The sequence below is a fragment of the Lycium ferocissimum genome, chromosome 12 (genome assembly GCF_029784015.1).
Source record: "Lycium ferocissimum isolate CSIRO_LF1 chromosome 12, AGI_CSIRO_Lferr_CH_V1, whole genome shotgun sequence".
In the NCBI taxonomy this organism is placed as follows: domain Eukaryota; kingdom Viridiplantae; phylum Streptophyta; class Magnoliopsida; order Solanales; family Solanaceae; genus Lycium; species Lycium ferocissimum.
The window spans coordinates 43,157,023-43,177,292 of NC_081353.1; the positions used below are offsets into that span (position 1 = coordinate 43,157,023).

The window sequence follows — 20,270 nt, forward strand, 5'->3', positions numbered from 1 at the left end:
CATTCAGATCTGCAAAATACACTTAGAGGCGGAAGTGGCGAAGATGGCGGAGGAGGAAGAGGCGGAAGTGGCGAAAATGATGGAAATTGTAGCATCGAAGTTGGATTCAACAAGCTCCAATACTTTCTCACTGCCGTCAATGGCGAACTTAGCCACCGCGATCAACGGTAATGACGCTGGAGCTAGGAGGAAGATAGAGACGGAGAGAAAAAGCATAGTATTATTTTTCATTGAATTGGAGCAGTTAGAGTGAAAATGAAGATGGTGGAGGAAGAGTTGCGATTAACTTAGGGAAGATGGGAAGAGGAATTTTCACAAAGATGATGGTTTAACGTAGATGTTGGTTTTCTTCACGGCTTTGTTGCTGTATTAGTTACCTTGTGTAATTGAAATATAACGTTTAGCTACTAGAAGTAATTAAAGTAAAGTGTAATTAATAGATGTAAATAGCCCTTATATGTTCTCTACTCCAAATAAATTCCCCAATTTTAAATTACCTTGGTTGATATGAAATTGTCACTAATAAAAATTAATACACAAGTGACTATCAAATTAATAAAAACAACATTGCATATGTTATGAATCCAATGTATTTGGTGGATGTCCATTCAATGAATGTTCTATTTATACATGAATGTAATCGATGTCCTAGTTAAGAAATGTAACTCTTGGGTAGTTCTTTCACCCTATAAAAGAGGCGTTCATCTTTTGATAGAATGTACACACAGAATAAAAGCCTCCTACTTCTCTCTCTCAATTCTTGTGTCAATAGTTTTGGGACTTTAGTTTATAATTGGTGCATTTATTTTAGGGAAAAGGGTTCAAAACACACTCTAACTTTGGCCGAAATTGCTCTAACACACTCCAACTTTGCGGGGGTCCTATGACCCCCCTGCACTATTTTTTTGTGTATTATTGAGGGTATTATCGGGTGACGTGGACAAGCAAGTGAGCACATGTTGGTTGAGCGCGCAAGGGTGGACTTAAAACTGAACATACCCGTCTCTATTTACCATGTTGAATTCCAAATAATCCTCCTTTATGTGCTCACTTTTTTGTCCATATCACCCGATAATACCCTCAATAATACACAAAAAAATAGTCCAGGGGGTCATAGGACCCCGCAAAGTTGAAGTGTGTTATAGCAATTTCGCCCAAAGTTGGAGTGTGTTTTGTAACCTTTTCCCTTTATTTTATAACACGTTATCAGCACGAGACTCTGCCATCTAAAGAAATTTTTGAAGGCTAAGGTACTATTTTTATTATCTCCATTTTATGGCTAACCTCACGAAACTTGAGTTTGTTGCCCTTGATATTTCAGGCAAGAACTACCTATCATGGGTGCTAGATGCTGAAATCCATCTGGATGCTATGGGTCTTGGAGACACCATTAAAGAGAAAAAATAAAGCTTCCAACCAAGAAAATGCCAAGGCTAAGATATTCTTGCGTCATCACCTTGATGAGGCCCTGAAGATTGAATATCTTACTATTAAGGATCCACTTGTTTAATGGAAAAACTTGAAAGAAAGGATGACCACCTGAAGATGGTCTTCCTCCCAAAATCACGGCACGAATGGATCAATCTAAGGCTACAAGATTTCAAGTCAACTGCGAAGTACAATTCTGAGATGTTCAGAATTACTTCTATATCGACACTATGCGGAGAGACGAATGGTGATTCTAGTAAGCTGGAAAAGATGTTCTCCACCTTTCATGCCTCGAATGCGCTCCTGCAGCAGCAATATCGAGAAAAAGATTTCACAAAGTATTGTGATTTGATGCTCATCTTCTTGTGGCTGAACAAAACAATGATTTGCTGATGAAAAATCATGAGAATCAGCCTACTGGGTTGCTGCACCATTTCCTGAAGTGAATGAGGTGTCAAGGAAGAAATTCTTCTTTTGGTGTTAATCATTCATCAAAGAAGAATCACTACCAAAGATGGAAAAAGAAGGATGATAGGCATGAATTGCCAGAAGCATGTGGCTCAGAAGATACATGCTATCGATGTGGTGAAAGTGGACACCGGTCACGTACCTGTCGTATGACGAAGCACTTGGTTGAGCTTTATCAGGCATTAATGAAAAGGAAAGAGAATAATCCCGAAGCTAATTTTATCTCTGACATCACACACTTGGATGTAGCAGATTTCTTTGAGCACCCTGAAGGAAAGATAGATCACTTGATTGGTGATGGATCTGTTGTTAAAGGTGACTGAGTAATTTTATTTTAATTTTTTCTAGTCGTAGTAACTAATGAATAAATGATCATGTAACAATAGTCATTTACATGAGTACTAGCTTTTCAATTAGCATTAATTAGTCTAGTCATATTATTAAAGTTAGTTATTAATGAAATTTGTTTATTCTGTTTTGATTATATAATGCTTGTTTTGGTGTTCTATTTCTGAATATTTTGTTGAAAAAAAAAAAGAGAGGAGGGTCACTGGTTAACTTCTTTGTTATTTATAGTATGAAGTATGAACTAGAAAAGAGTAATTTTCATTGAAAATGAGGAATTGGGTCCCACGTAATATTTGTGTTAAATTGTAATGCTGTAAACATTTGATTAGAAAAAAAATGGGGCATCATGTTCTGGTAGACTAAGAAAGGGACATGTATTGATTATTTAGAGTGTGAATTATGTATATTTTATTTACCAATAGTTAAGAATATGAAAAGAGTTCTATTACATGATGAAAACTTTTCTAGGCAGAGGACCTACTTCTCATTACATCACGTCTCATGTCATTGTTGTTCTTTCAAATACTACTCTTGAATTATTATATGTCTAATATTATCTAACTCATTAAATGACTTGTTTAATATTTGTGGTTCATATTAATTCGACTTAACTGTTATTTGATCAGTCTGCAACTAGTTTTAATAAGGAAATTAATGGGTATCACTGTAATGTAACATTAAATTATTACATTGACCTTGTAAATTAGACAATATGCCTACGTGATTATTGATTTGGATCATTAAATTGAAACGTTATATTTGAGTAAAGTTTCAGTTGTGTGTACAATATTATTGGTTTGTATTTATTTTTATTGGAAGCACTAATATTTGATAGAGTATTTATTTTACTTTGTGTATATCATTCCATTTGAAGATATGGATAACTCTCAGAGTAAGCTTATATTAAAATCCAGTTATGAAGACATCTGTTTGATTGATTCTGCTACTACACACATGATATTCAAAGACAAGAAATATTTTTCTCACTTACTTATGGGTAAGGCAAATGCTAATACTATTTCTGGTAGCACTAATTTAATTGAAGGCTCCAGAAGAGCCATCGTAATTTTGCCTAAGGGAACAAAACTTATTATACACGATGCTATGTTCTCTCCTAAGTCCCGAAGGAACTTATTAAGTTTTAAAGATATCCGTCAAAATGGATACCACATTAAAACAACGGATGAGATGAATCTTGAATATATTGGTACCATCAAGGATGTCTCTGGCCAGCAAGTTGCTACAGAAAAGTTTCCTGCTTTGTCTTCTGGCTTATATTGGACAAAAACTGATGTGATTGAGGCACACTCTGTCGTAAACCAAAAGTTTGCTGACTCCAATACATTTGTACTTTGGCATGATCGATTGGGACACCCTGGATTGATAATGATGAGAGGAATTATAGAAAATTCAAATGGGCATCCATTAAAGAACGTGAAGATTCTTTTAAATAATAAATTTTCTTGTCCTTCTTATTATCAAGGCAAGTTAATTATAAGGCCATCACCTATAAAGGTTGGGTTTGAATCCCCTGATTTTTTTTTTTAAGCAACCACTAAGTGAGTACTTAGTGGGTTATTTTATTAATAATAATAAAGTTGGTTCAGGCAAAATGCCCCAAACAAAAACAACAAAACGCAAATAAACAGACAATGCTCTAGAAGGTTCAAACAAGAGAAAATTAGGAAAGTAAAAAACTTGCAGCAGCAGCCGCCGTTCTTCAGCTTCACCGCCGCCGGAGAAGATGCTGATTTCTCCGATATGGAACAACTATTCGCATCCCTAAGCTCTCACCAGATGTCGTTTATCCATATCCACGGAGTTCAATCTCAGATCAATCAGAACTATTCCAACAAGGTAAACCTTTTTCCAATCTCTTGAGTGTCTTTCGAGTTAGTATTATCGTTGTGAACTTGTGAAGAGTAGCTGAACTATGTCATTTCCCCTTTTCTTGGATCGATATGGAGGTTGATTTTGCTGTACCTGTTCAACTCCTTTATCAATCTATTTCCTGTGCTCTTGTGTTGCTTATCTCGAGATTGATTTTGCTGTGAATATTCATCTGCTCTATCTTGCACTTTGCTCTTGTGATGCTTATCTGGCCTATGACTCCTTCCTTTTAATCCTCTGGCTCTATAAACTTGTATTGAATATTTAGCAACAATAATGCTAAATTCCTTCTACGATTTATTTAGCCTTAATAAGATTAGCAATGTTATTTCTCTTAAGAATCCACAAGAATGCTTAATGGCAGTATCTGAGCTTTATTTCTTAGTTATTGACACTTCCTCAATGGAATGAGCCTAAGGCTAATACCACCATTAGAGAATTTGTCAATATTTGAGCTATAAAGTCAAGCTTATGCATCATTATTTCCGGTATTCTTAGCATTTTTTATTCTAAGATTTGGTACCTGTGCCTTGTCCAGATTAAGAATTTTCCTCCCTACACTAGGCAATTTAGAAAAAGGTTGAAAAACTTGAAGTACCTGCAAAAACAAAAGCTAGGTTAGTTAAATAATCAGCTAGGGTATTCCCTTCCCTGAGCACATATTGTATTATCACATTGAATTGCTCCTTCATTGCTTTAAGACTTTCCACTTTAGTGATAATACACCATGGTGGCTTCCAAATACCATCTACAACCTTCTTCATTAATAGCAAATCAGTCTCCAGAATTAGAGATTGTAAATCATGTTCAACACAGTATTATAAACCTTGTAGCATAGCTCTAACTTCAGCTATCACATTTGTACTATTGCCCATCTCCTTACACTCTGCATACACAAGATCTCTTCTGCAGTCCCTCACACAAAATCCATAGGAACTAGGTCCAGGATTACCTCTAGAAGCTCCATTAGTGTTGCATTTAAACCACCTCTCATAAGGTAGCTTCCAGCAAACCACCTTAATGACTAAAATAGGCTTATAGTCTTCTAAGAATTTCACCAGATCAGGCCACAAAAAAGGAATATTCTTAAGCCATGGATACATCAGCTTAGCTAGGTAGTATAGATTATTGTTGATCTCATGTACTACTCTTTTAAAGCTCACCTTTCCTCCATGCTTTATAGTATTCCTTATTTTCCATAACTCCCAAGTGATCATACCTGGAACTGCATACAAAATAGGTTTGAACTTTTCAGCACAATCAATCTTCCACCATGTTCTGATTACCTGATGAATTTGCGCCAAGTTTATGTGTATCCCAACTGCATTTCTGAACACCTTCCAAACTTCTGCTGCAAAAGTACCTGTTAAAAACAGATGTTGTATTGTTTCTTGTTGTGGAATAGGGCAACAATAACAACCAGTATCACTGGGATCCTCCTGCTCATTAATTTATCAGTTGTGGGCAATTTAAATTTCCACAACCTCCATAGGAAAAAAGAAATCTTAAAAGGTACTCCTTTGATCCACAATTTCTCATAATCCTCTTCCTCTTGTTCTCTGTGCCTCAGAATATCCCAAGCACTATTCACTGTAAATGCACCAGTGCTAGTCGGCATCCACCATGGTCTATCCCAATTACCTTGCAAGTGACCAATATGAATTTCTGATTTAATGTGCTCAACAATCTCTGCTGGAAAAGTTTGTTATGGGAAATCCTCCTTCTAGTGTCCATCTTCTATCAAATCAGCTACATCTTCCAGATCTTCATTAAGAGGATAGCCAATTGGGACCACATAGCGTAAAGCTCCCAACTTGGTCCAGTTCTCATACCAAACATTTGGTGTTCCTCCTTTGATTTCCCACCAAATTTCATGTTCTATCTCTTCCCTCATTTGTAGCATCTTCTTCCACACTTGAGTCCCTCCTTTCCATTGTATCAATGAAGGAATCACTTTTTTGCAATATTTATTCCACATGTAATTTGCCCATAAGGTTGAAGTAGTTCTAAACCTCCACCACAATTTTGCAAACAAAGCATTAGATACATCAAACAAAGATTTAAAACCAAGTCCACCTTCTTGTGTTGGTAAGCATACAACAAGCCAAGTTGCCCAATGTTTACTCTTCCCCTCCTCCTTATTACTCCAAAAATATCTAGCAAAAATTCTATGTAATTCATTTATCACACACTTAGGAGGTGCCAGGACAGAGAGAAGATGAATGGGCATGCTCTGAAGAACACTTTTGATTAATACAGCCTTTCCACCAAAAGAAAGTAGCTTTTCTTTCCAAGAATGTAGTCTTCCTTTCACCTTCTTAATAAGATCATAATAAAAAGATTTCTTTTTCCTGGAATGAAAGATGGGACAACCTAGATAGGTAAAAAGAAACTGCCCCTTGGAAAACCCTTTAATCTCACTGACTGATTGTATAAGCCCATTACCAACATTTGAATGCATGAAGAAGGAGCTTTTTCGGATGTTGATTAATTGACCAGATGTCTGTTCATACCTTCTCAACACTTGCATTATGCAACTGTGAGAATATGAATCAGCAGAAGAAAAAATAATGGCATCATCAGCATAGGCTAAGTGATTTAGAGGATAAGACCACTTAGTCATTCCATACCCAACAAATCTACTATCTTCAAATAAGGAATTTAGAGCTCTTGATAACACTTCAGCTGAAAGTAGAAATAAAGCAGGGGATAGAGGATCCCCTTGCTTCACTCCTTTTGTAGATTGAAAGAACCCTGCAGGTTGCCTATTCAATATGACAGAATACCAATGATTAGAAATCAGATTTCTGATTAAATTAATCAGATGCTCAAAGAAAACCCATTTTCCTAAGCACATTCAAAAGATACTTCCAAGATAGTCTGTCATAAGCCTTAGCCATGTCCAGCTTAATCACAACATTAGCTGGTTTTCCTCTGATTCTGATATCTGATACTATCTCCTGTGTAAGCAAAATATTTTCAAAAATACTTTTTCCTTTCACAAAACCAGATTGATTTGAGGAAATCAAAGTTGGAATAATACTTTCCAATCTATCATGTACTACCCTGGAAATAACCTTGTTAATAAAATTGGACAGACTAATTGGTCTCATATCTGAAAAAGTTTGAACAGGTTGCTTTTTAGGTATGAGAACCAAATTAGTGTGAGTAATGGATTTTGGTAATTCAGCGCCATCAAAGAAGGCTAAGACTACTGCAAGCACATCATTCCCAACTATATCCCAACACTGCTGGTAAAATTTACCCGAAAACCCATATGGTCCACTTGCACTATCTACAATCAATGCAAAGACTGCTTTCTTGACTTCTTCCATTGAGGGATATGAGCACAAGATCATATTCTGCTCATGTGTCACCAAGCTAGGTACATGCTGAACTATTCCAAAGTCATCTGCTTCCCCTTCCTCAGTGAATTGTTTTTGAAAGAAATCTACTGCTTCTTCTGCTATAAGATCTTGAGATTCCAGCCACACATTATTGCCATCTTGAATTCTGTTCAGCTGTAGTTTCTTCCTCTTTCCAGTAACATAATTGTGACAGAAAGTAGTATTTCTATCACCGTCAGAGAACCAAGAAAAACCTGCTTTCTGCTTCCAACATTGTTCTTCCAAGCTCAGATATTTCTTTAATTCAGCTTGAGCTTTTTGAAGAATAATTCTGTTAATGATACTAGATTCTTCCTCAAATAGTTGTTCCTTCACTTTGACAATCTCCTCCCTTATTGCTAATTCCTTAAAGATAACCCCATAAGTCTCCTTACTCCAAACAACTAGTGCCCCCTTAAGATTCTTCAGTTTCTGCTTGAAAGTTAAGTAAGGAGATCCCACAAAATCAGTTTTCCAGTTCTGAATAACCAGGTTGTTGAATGACTCATGTTGAGTCCAGAAATTCAAAAACCTAAAAGACTTCTCGAATGTCAGGCGCCTCCTCCCCACAAGATGGGGTGCAAGAGTGAGCATGATCCGATCCTCGTTTCGAGAGCGCTCTACCTCTATTTGTGGGAATATCTTTTGAAAGGAACAGTTAACCACAATTCTATCCAATCTTTTGAATATACAATCATCAGCTGCTCTTCCATTCCACCAAGTAAATAAACTTCCTTTGAAACCCATATCAAACAATCCACATGAATTTATACAAAAGGCAAAATCTTCACATTCAGCTAATGTGACTGGCAAGACTCCCAATTTCTCCTCTTCAGATAGCACCACATTGAAGTCTCCTCCAACTAGCCATGGTAAATCCATAAGAGCTGCTAATTGATATAAATCATCCCACAGTTGTAGTTTATCCCTTTCATCACATTTAGCATAGACAATAGTTGCAACCATATCTTTACCAGTGTCTTGATGATGCAATTTCAAGGCAATTTATTGCTCTGAATTCATCAAAATATCCCATTGAACTGATGCATCAACAAAAACCCATATCTTTCCATTTAAGTTAGATATGGCTTATTCCATTCCTAACCTCCATGTATACTTCTGAATATGTCTACAGTTCTGAAAAGGCTCCATTAGAGCCACAATAAAACACTTCTGTTGATTTTGAATGTTGATAAGTCTCTGAAAAGCCTATTGTGTGTTAACAGACCTGATGTTCCAGATTAGAGGCTTAATCATCATTTAACCTTAGATGATCTTTTCCTCTTTGGTAGCACCCTTTTAGGTTGAGATGCTTCTTGATTTTTGTTCTTTTTCCCACTGATAGCTAGAGCCCTTGGAGATATATCTGCTTCCTTAGCAACTTTGTGAAAATTGTTTGATCTGTTCTGCATCTCTTTATCCTCCTCCAAGTGTTGTATCTCTTTTTTGGATTTTTTAATCACTGTATTAGTCACTTTGTGTGCAACTATATCTTGTAAGATAGCTTTGGATGATTGTTTTGGTACTGTTGATGTGTTTTCTAGTTGCTGTGAGTGCTCCTTCTCTCTTTGATCTAACTGTCCAACAACATCTACCAATTTATTGAGAATTGTTTCCTTAATTTCATCTATTTTAGGTATCTTATTAGGTGGATCAGTTTTTTAACACCCCGTACCTTTAACCTAAGTTTTGACCATGGTCCCAAACTTAGAAAACCCGATAAAGAATGTGGGAATTGGAAATTTCCTCTTCAGCTGTAAGATGGTGGTTTACGCCCATGAACAGTGATCGTATTTTAGTATATGGCCCGTATTTCAAGTCGTAAACTGGTACCAAAGATTTCTGAGCATTCTGAAATTTGACACTTAGAGGTTACATCGTTAAATATGGATCGTATTTTAAAATATGGCCCGTATTTCAAAACTTATTTGGAATTTGGAAAAACTTCCTTCATAAAAGTTGTAGAGCTTTGAAATACCTTTCCAACGGTATATTATGGGGGTCAAATGGAGATCTGTGCAAAGAGTTATGACCATTTTACTGAAGAGACGCAGTGCAGTCCATACGGAATACGGACCGTATTTCAAAATACGGCCCGTCTTTCAAAATACGGCCAGTATTTTGCTGGACGTAAAATTCAATTTTCCAAAACAGTAAATATTCATCCATATCAATTCAAATCATTATTTTTCATTCGTTCAAGCCTTAGAACGACCTCTTATCCTCCTCCATCATCAAGAACACCAAGGTAAGCCTACTCTAATTATTCCAACTCAATTCTAACATAAACTCTAATAATCTAAACAAGAAATCATCATTCCTTAACTAGGGTTTTCAAGAAAACCCATCTCAAGGTTCAAGAATTCAAGATTTTGGAAATCTTCTTCAAAGCTCAAGTCTTTAATTCAAGTTTTGGAGCGACTAAGGTATGTAGAGTTACTATCTACGTGCGGGAACATCATTGTTCTTCCCCACGCTATTATGATTCTCTACGAAAACTAGGATTTTCTATACCATGCTCATGACAACCCTAGGTCCATGTCCATGATTATATTATGTATGAATTGCTATTATTCTATCATTGTGTTCTTAATAATTTTATATGATTATTGAGAATCAGTCCGTAATCCATGAAAACTCATATCTTATATTCCATGGGTTTTTGCATGCATGTTTTTAACTAAAAATAATTATTTCATGAATATCCTACATGTCTACAAGTTTTCATGCAACTATATTATATAATTATTTTCATGCTATGATACAAGATACCTACATGCTAAATACAAGTTATTTCATGAAACCATGTTTACAAGTATTTCATGAAACCATGTTTACAAGTTATTTCGTGAAATCATGATTACAAGTCAAGTACAAGTTAATTCACGAAAATCATGGGCTTCTTAGCCAATTATATCATGTTCATGTTTTTGGGAGTTGCACGAATTACCGAGAAGGCTCAGATGTACTCGAAACTACGTAGCCACCGTAGGACAAGGATCGCTCCGCCCGCTTAGGACGATTCCTTAATTTCACACCGAACGGATCCATCGTGCACGTTACCACCTTATACCCTGGCAAGGTATGGGGGCTCTGCTGGTCCGGCGAGGTACCAGACTCCACGTACCCACGTGGTGATATTATATTTTCGGTTATGAAATGCTCTCCCTACCTACCATGTTTTACTCATGCTTTATATTATATATGTATTCATGTATCATATATATATATACTGTGTTTCGGTTTCACGTTTAGTTCTTATCTTTGTTACTTTATGTCCCATGTTATTTCATTCGGTTGCTTTACATACCAAAGACATTCAATGTGCCGACGTCCCTTTTATTGCCGGGGGCTCGCATTTCACGATGCGGGTCGATATACGACGACACACATTTGCTCGCAGGACAAAGATTCGTATCGGCTTATCGGTGAGCCCCATCTCATTCGGTTTAGTCAACTTTTATTTTATGATTAGTTATGCATCTAAGGTATGTTTCGGGCCTTGTCCAGATAAGTATGTTTTCCGTGTCGGACTCATAGTAGAGGTTTCATGACTAGACAAGTCAGTTATGTTATGTCAGACATTTGGAGTCGTATAGCCATTTTGGCTCATTCATGTTATTTCCGCACTCATGTTTAAACAAGTATTTTTATTAAGTATTATGACTTACTACGTTTTATAAAGGCTCATCATGCATTCACGTTATATTCCGCTCATGTTATGCCTCATGATGATTCAGTAAGCCATGTGGTTCGCTCGGTCACACGCAGTAAGGCACCGAGTGCCGTGTTTCGCCCAGGCGATGGTTCGGGGCGTGACAAAGCTTGGTATCAGAGCCTAGGTTCAAGTGTCTTAGGGAGTCTATGAAATCGTGTCCAGTGGGGTCACTTTTATATGTGTGTGCGCGCCACACATATAAACGGTTGACCACCAAGACATTTAAGATTGTCTCACTTCTTTCAACTCTAGATCGTGCAATAGAGCCGTGTTCTCGAAATCACTCCAACTCATGTGTTGTTTCCCATTTTACCGAATACGCCTAGTCTCGATGGATGAGGAAGATGTAAAGCTAGTCGTTATCGATGTGTTGCTTTCCGATGAGGCATCGAATTATTCTAACTCGTGCCATGAAGCTTAGAGCAGTAAATAACATTCTCTTTCCATCGAATTCTAAACGTATCGAATGCGTAAGCGGCGAGAAAGAAAATTCGATACCCAAGACTTACCAAATAGTGCATGGTGTGTTATTAGGTGATAATACCCTTTTAAAAACAAGTTTCGGCATGGCAGTACACATAGGTTATATACCTTACAGAATAAGTTTATTTGGATTATCTGACCATGGAGCTACAGTATAAGGATGATAGTTCTGATTTAAGACCCTACATAGTAACATGTTATGAAATTAGCTGCAGCAATCATAAATTGTCCACGGTAGTTTTGAGCAGAAATAGCCTAAGAGCCAACCACACTCGTAATACTAGAAAGTCTCGACATTTTTTTTATATATATATATATATATATATATTTGCCATATGATCTATGTACATGACTAGGAAGGGACCGATGCGATAAGAAAATCCATGAGCGACGATATTGAATTTTTTTGTAGGGTTAGTTTTAATTTATTTAAGCTTATTCGGATCGTACCTAGAGAGTATGATGTTAGTGAGTTACTACAAGAAGCGATATTACTATGAGATAAAAGATATGACAATTCCTCTTAGGTTATGTGATTAAGTATTTATCCCCGATATGTATAGTGTAATATAATTTTGAACTTGTATAGGGAGTTTGGGATTAGTTGTTCCAATTTCTCATTTGAGAATTTGAGACAGATAAAATTTCCCTAGGTGTGATCCGTGTCTATAGTTCAGAAAGATAGTATACAACCCCAGGATAGAGTCAGATAAGGAGGAAAAGTTAGAAATAACCTTATGCTTCACTTTAGTACTCGAGAGAAGAATTAGATAATGTGATGCTAGCAAGTGGTTAACGAAGCATAGTAAGTAAGTTTGAATAGATACGGAATTAGAAATTTCAGCAGTTAGTAGAAGTACGATTTGAGTACTTAGTCAAGTTAGCACTACTAAGGTAACTGTCTGAATACACCGAAGGCGTGTTAGAACCCAAAGGGTTTAAGTTAAATTTGAGGTATAGAAATTGGTGAAAGAATAAAACCATCTAAGCAGTAAGAGAGCAAGCTACAGAAGAAGAGTCTTTAAGAGTTATTAGAAAAGAGTTTTCCCCAAGATTGACAAAGTTAGTATGCCAGTTATGTACATTAGAAACCCGTTCATTTAAGTAATCCAGTTTTCCCAGTAAGTAAGACTTGCTTGAAGTAAGCGGAAGAAATGAGTTGTCAGTATTTTAGAGAAAATTAGCAGAGCCACTAGATGACCATTTATCGCTAACTCAAAAGGATCCACAGTTTTAAATGTCGGCTTTTGAACTAAAGGGGGAGATCGTGCGGTAAGGTGCTGATATAGATCATGTGTTTCGTAAGTTAATAGGTGTTAAGGAGATTATGTTAGAGGATCATAGTCTCATGTATCCAAGATAAGATGCGTAAAATGTGATTTTTTTCATGCTGTTGAGATCAAGTACTAGGTAATTATGTTATGAGATAAAGTTTTAGATTGAATAGCGGGTTTTAAGGGTATAATGGTTCGAATTCCAGAGTAATTCATGTACTATGTGGTACTAATGCCCAGACGTACTTTACTCGTGCCTTTCGTACCCATATCATGCCCATGTTAGAGATGGATACTCCACATTTAAGATACAAGAATTAAGACTTCATACGATAGTAAGTTATGCAAGGGAATGTCCTTTCATGTCCGGGCACTTCGGTGTGCTCATGTCTAAAGTTAAAAACCACATTCAGTGTCTCACGTATCTATCATGCTTTTATACTCATGTCCATGTTCTAGCATCTAAGTGCTTTTCAACTCGATGATGATATTCCACCCCTATGATTATGTTATCCATGTTACCACATACTCGTGCCCCAATTCATTTCGCTATGCATTCCACTTATAAATGTATCGTAACAATGATTTTGTGAGATAATAATGAAGGTGAACCAAGATGGATGTCCTACCCATGATTCTATGTAATTCGTGCTTATGTTCCTTTAGCTAATGTTTTACGATCATGATGACATGATTCCTTTTTCCTTTCGCTAAGTATCTAGGCCTCGTTATGTTCAAGGTGACTTTCTACCCATGTCTTAGATGCTCGAGGAACGAGTTATACATGCCTATAATCCATTCTTTCATGTGCCTTATTTATAACAAGGGCGTTTACTCACGGTGATAAGAGTAAGCTATGTTGAACCATGTCCTTTTCTTTCGGTATATCTAAATTCTAAAGGTAATGTTTTATCCATGCCTTACGTCTCTGAGTACCCAAGAGTTAGCCTGCAACTTGTGCTCTATGCAAGTCAGACTAATGCCTTAGTCTTACTTCAATACTCATGAACTCAAGTCCATACGCCCTGGTATGTAGGTACTCATATAAACGCCATATTTTTCATGGTCCCATGCCCCATGTCATGCTATTCACGTTTCATGCCATATGAATCACGTTCCCATGTACGCATGTTCCATGTTACGTCCTCCATGTACAATGCACCATGTCATGTCTGTTCTCTAAAGCAAAGTATCTTATATGAATAGTACTAATAATTCTTTTTCTCTCAGTCCTCTATAATTCGCTCTCGAGAATGAGCAAGATGAGCTAAGGTATTCATAATCATGATTAACAGCTAGCAAGATAATCAGAAGTAAGGTGCATTCCTATATTCAAATAGATATCTTTTCATGTACCCTATGGTACTTATCTCGGTAGTATTCTACTCAGATTCGACGTATTCATGTCATGCCTATGCTAGAGATTTATGAACATCTATGTTAGGATCATATTCTTGTTATATGACTCAAGTCTGTCGCACTCACATCGAGTTGCGCTTACATTTAAAGCCTAAGTCATACTCCTATCTCATATTACCATGGTGACATACGAACGTCTGTGATTAACTCTCTAAGTATCCAAATCCTACCCGCACTTAGTATTCAACCCTCATATTGTAACAATCATGTTTTCGACATTCAGATCCCATGTTACGATATCCATGTTTACACGTATTCGTATCTCATGACAGTTAGCACTCATGTATTCATGTCATCCAGTCTTCGTGTATTTATGTCCCACATTATGCGTCTCACGCCCAGGTAATCATGTCATGTTCGTGCCTATTTCCAGTACTCATGTCATTCGTGCCTACACATTTCTTCCAAACCCCATGTATAGTAATCATGTAATCATTCAGCCAATATCCGTGTGTTCAAGCCAGCTCAGTATTTATGTTAGATACATTCAAGATTCAGTAATCACGTTATGTCACATCATGTGTATTAAGATGCTATGTGAGTTGTGTGTTGGTACTTTAGTTAGTTGGCAGGCGTTTGAGAAATGTCGTGAGGGTCCGAATTATGAAGTAAGTCCTACCATAAATTTTGTAGATTCCAGAGTTAGTAACGATTCTTAACCACTAGTCATAAGTCGAGGACAAATGTTTCATGATTCTCATTCATGTAGGCGCTACTCAGTTTCATGTTCCCCATGTACATGTTTCCATGTAATCACGTATTTAGTTCTCATGATCCATGACCATGTTCCCACGTAACCATGTCAAGCTCTTATGTTTTACGTCATGTTTCTTTCATGTTCATGTATTCAAGCCATGTCCAGCCATGTTTTTAACCATGACCCATCATTCGAGGACGAATGATCCCAAGGGGGAGATATTGTAACACCCCGTACCTTTAACCTAAGCTTTGACCATGATCCCAAACTTAGAAAACCCGATAAAGAATGTGGGAATTGAAAATTTCCTCTTCAGTTGTAAGATGGTGGTTTACGCCCATGAACAAAGGATCGTATTTCAATATACAGCCCGTATTTCAAGTCATAAACTAATACCAAAGATTTCTGAGCATTCTGGAACTTGACACTTAGAGGTTACATCGTTAAATACGGATCATATTTCAAAATACGGCCCATATTTCAAAACTTATTTGGAATTTGGGAAAACTTCCTTGATGAAAGTTGTAAAGCTTTGAAATACCTTTCCAATGGTATATTATGGGGGTCAAACGGACATCTGTGCAAAGAGTTATGACCATTTTACTGAAGAGACGCAGTGCAGTCCATACGGAATACGGACCGTATTTCAAAATACGGCCCGTCTTTCAAAATACGGCCAGTATTTTGCTGGACGTAAAATTCAATTTTCCAGAACAGTATATATTCGTCCATATCAGTTCAAATCATTATTTTTCATTCCTTCAAGCCCTAGAACGACCTCCTACCCTCCTCCATCATCAAGAACACCAAGGTAAGCCTACTCTAATTATTCCAACTCAATTCTAACATATACTCTAATAATCTAAACAAGAAACATCATTCCTTAACTAGGGTTTTCAAGAAAACCCATCTCAAGGTTCAAGATTCAAGATTTTAAAAATCTTCTTCAAAGTTCAAGTCTTTAATTCAAGTTTTGGAGCGACTAAGGTATGTAGAGTTACTATCTATGTGTGGGAACATCATTGTTCTTCCCCACGCCTCATAATTCATAAATTATGATTCTCTATGAAAACTAGTGTTTTCTATACCATGCTCGTGATAACCCTAGGTCCATGTTCATGATTATATTATGTATGAATTGCTATTATTCTATCATTGTGTTCTTAATAATTCCATATGATTATTGAGAATCAGTCCGTAATCCATGAAAACTCATATCTTGTATTCCATGGGTTTTTGCATGCATGTTTTTAACTAAAAATGATTATTTCATGAATATCCTATATGTCTACAAGTTTTCATGCAACTATATTATATAATTATTTACATGCTATGATACAAGATATATACATGCTAAATACAAGTTATTTCATGAAACCATGTTTACAAGTTATTTCATGAAACCATGTTTACAAGTTATTTCATGAAACCATGTTTACAAGTTATTTCGTGAAATCATGATTACAAGTCAAGTACAAGTTAATTCATGAAAATCGTGGGCTTCTTAGCCAATTATATCATGTTCATGTTTTTGAGAGTTGCACGAATTACCGAGAAGGCTCAGATAGCCTGAAATTACATAGCCACCGTAGGACAAGGATCGCTCCGCCCAGTTAGGACGATTCCTTAATTTCACACTGAATGGATCCATCAGACACGTTACCACCTTATACCCTCGCAAGGTATGGGGAGCTCACGTCCCATGAGGTACCGTACTCCACGCACCCACGCGTGGTGATATTATATTGTCGGTTATGAAATGCTCTCCCTACCTACCATATATATATATATATATATATATATATATATATATATATATATATATATATATATATATATATATATATATATATATATGCTCATAACGAGTGTTTCATGTCGATTTCACGTTTAGTTCTTATCTTTTATTACTTTATGTCCCATGTTATTTCATTCAGTTGCTTTACATACCAAGATCTTCAATGTGCGACGTCCCTTTTATTGCCGGGGGCTGCATTTCACGATGCAAAATTGATATGACGGACGACACAATTCGCTCGCAGGACGTACGCATTCGTATCGACTTATCGGTAGCCCCATCTCGTTATTTCGGGTTTAGTCAACTTTTATTTTATGATTAGTTATGCATCTAAGGTCTGCTGGGGGCCTTGTCCCAGTAAGTATGTTTTCCAGTCAGACTCATGGTAGAGGTTTCATAGACTAGACAAGTCAGTTATGTTATGTCGGACATTCAGAGTCGTATAGCCATTTTGACTCATTCATGTTATTTCCGCACTCATGTTTAAACAAGTATTTTTATTAAGTATTATGACTTACTACGTTTTATAAAGGCTCATCATGCATTCACGTTATATTCCGCTCATGTTATACCTCATGATGATTCAATGAAGCCATGTGGTTCGCTCAGTCACATGCAGTAAGGCACTGAGTGCCGTGTTTCGCCTAGGCCATGGTTCGGGACGTGACAAGTTTCCAATTCTGAATCCTCCATCCATACTGTTTGTTGTTGGTTCTCCATAGTAAGACTATCTGCAGTATCTCCATCTTGGTCTGCTTCACCACCTGCTGTATCCCCACCCTGATTAGATGAATCAGATTTCAAGCCTGAATTTTCTATCAACACTTCATGTTGTTGCTTCTCTATGGTTAGACTATCTGCAGTCTCTTTTCTTCCCTCATCTTGACATGCTACACTATTTAAATCATCTTTTGTATCCCCACCATGATGAGTTTTTGTTGCTTCATAAGAATTAGTCAATATTTGCATTGATGATCCTTGGCTCACTGCTACTGCATAATCTGATTCTTCAACTTCATCTACACTTTCTCCCCAGCTTCTATTGACACTAGAGTCAGCATCTTGTATCAATTCTCTTTCCTGATTCAGCCTTGTATGTTGCATGTTTTTTCCTTCTTCTGCCTTATTGCATTTCCCAAAGGAGGATTTCACCCAAGGCTTTGAACTTTCCTATACTTTCTCCAGTTGATGTGCTTGCATTTTCCCCTTATCAACTTCTATGGTGGGAAATGTATTGTTGACTTGTATCTCTATAACTTCCTTTGCGTTTTCATCAACCCTTTGTGTTACAACTTTATCAGTAAGTTGTTTTCTTACTTCTTTACTGCACTGTTGGATTCATCATTCTTACCTGATTGTTCCTTCACATTATGTCCATCCACCTTTTTAACTTGTTGATCTTCCTTGTATGATACCAGGTCCTCTGCCTGATCATTCTCTGACAAAGCAACAAACTGATTACTGATCTGCACAACATTGTCTGTATTCTCCGGACTCTTGCTTATATCACCCGATCCGGGATTTGTGTTATTTGCCTCAGTATTATTATTCACCCTGTTATCTTTAATAGGATTCCAATGACCAGAATTGCCAATCATCCTGCTACTAGAGAGCATTCTAGCTGAATTATGGTATCCTCTATGCCTTTCCTTTTCATAATTATTTTGTTTTCCCCTGAATTTTTGGAAGGTATACATGGAGATATTTGTGGACCTATTCACCCACCTAGTGGATAATTATGGTCCTAATAGATGTTTCTTCTAGATGGTCTCACGTGTGCCTACTGTTATCTCGCAACTTGGCGTTTGTGAAATTATTGGCACAAATAATTCGATTACGGGCACAGTTTCCTGATAATCCGATAAAGTCTATTCGCCTTGATAATGCTGCAGAGTTTTCATCCCACGCATTTAATGATTATTGTTTATCAATCGGGATAAGAGTTGAACATCTTGTAGCTCGTGTTCACACTCAAAATGGCCTTGCAGAGTCATTAATTAAACGTCTGCAGTTGATTACAAGACCATTACTTATGAAAACAAGGTTGCCCACGTCTGTTTGGGGTCACGCTATTTTGCATGCAGCAATACTTGTTCGTTTAGGACCGACAAATTATCATAAATTTTGTCCGTTGCAACTGGTTTTGGGTCAAGAACCTAATATATCCCATCTAAGAATTTTTGGATGTGTCGTATATGTGCCTGCAACACTACCACATCACACCAAGATGGGTCCCCAAAGAAGATTAGGAATATATGTTGGTTTTGAATCGCCCTCCATTAGTCGCTAGCTTGAACCATTAACAGGAGATTTGTTCACTGCTCGATTTGCAGATTGTCGGTTTGATGAGACAATTTTCCCAAAATTAGGGGGAGAGAATAATGAAATAAAAAGGGAAATTTTGTGGAATAATCCATCATTGTCTCATCTTGATCCACGTGCTTCTATTTGTGAGCAAGAGGTCCAAAAGATTATTCACTTGCAGAAAATAGCAAATCAAATGCCAGACGCATTTATAGATTTGAAAAGAATTACCAAATCACATATCCCTGCAGAGAATGTCCCAATTCGCATTAATATCCCTGTAGGACCATCTACTAGTGTCATAGCAAGTAAGTCCAAAGCACACACAAGCGTGGTAGACCATTGGGTTCTAAGGATCGAAATCCTAGAAAAAGAAAAAAATAAATGGTCAAGATGACACTACGAAAGAACCTCATAAAGAAATTCAAGATTTGAACAATTCTGATATTCTAGAAGAAATCAATGAGCCTGAGACTCAAGAAAATGAGGAAATACCAATTAATCCAATTGATGTTGGGACTAATTTGAATCGATTGGAAATAAATGTGGATTATGTCTTTGCTAATAATATTGCAACAAGAATTATGCAAGATAGTGAGGATCTTGAACCCCAATACATAAAGAATGCCGAGAAAGAGGTGATTGGCCAAAGTGGCAAGAGGCAATTCAATCGAGTTAAACTCGCTTACCAAACGGGAAGTTTTTGGACCTGTAGTCCAAACACCTAAGGGTATTAAACCTGTTGGTTATAAATGGGTTTTTGTGTGAAAAATAAATGAGAAAAATGAGATACAAAGATATAAGGCACGACTTGTTGCACAAGGATTGTCATAAAGGCCTGGTGTCGATTATGAAGAGACGTACTCACCCGTTATGGATGCAATAACGTTACGTTATCTCATTAGTTTCACTGTCCATGAGAGACTTGAGATGCATTTGATGGATGTGGTTGCAGTACTATCTCTATGGATCACTTGAAAATGAAATATACATGAAAATCCACGAAGGATTTAAGATGCCTGAAGCATGTAGCTCAAAGACTCGAGAAATGTATTCA

General features: G+C 36.9%; 1 long non-coding RNA gene across 2 annotated transcripts; it reads left to right on the forward strand.

Annotated features, from left to right (window-relative positions):
- The first annotated feature begins 3,797 nt into the window (after positions 1–3,797).
- LOC132040534 (uncharacterized) lies at positions 3,798–18,585 on the forward strand. 2 transcript variants are annotated; one of them, XR_009410706.1, is made up of 3 exons: positions 3,798–4,101; positions 18,328–18,387; positions 18,480–18,585. It is a non-coding gene; the product is annotated as an uncharacterized LOC132040534 (long non-coding RNA). The 2 variants fall into 2 exon arrangements; XR_009410705.1 differs by lacking the exon at positions 3,798–4,101 and adding an exon at positions 17,617–17,756.
- Positions 18,586–20,270: the final 1,685 nt, after the last annotated feature.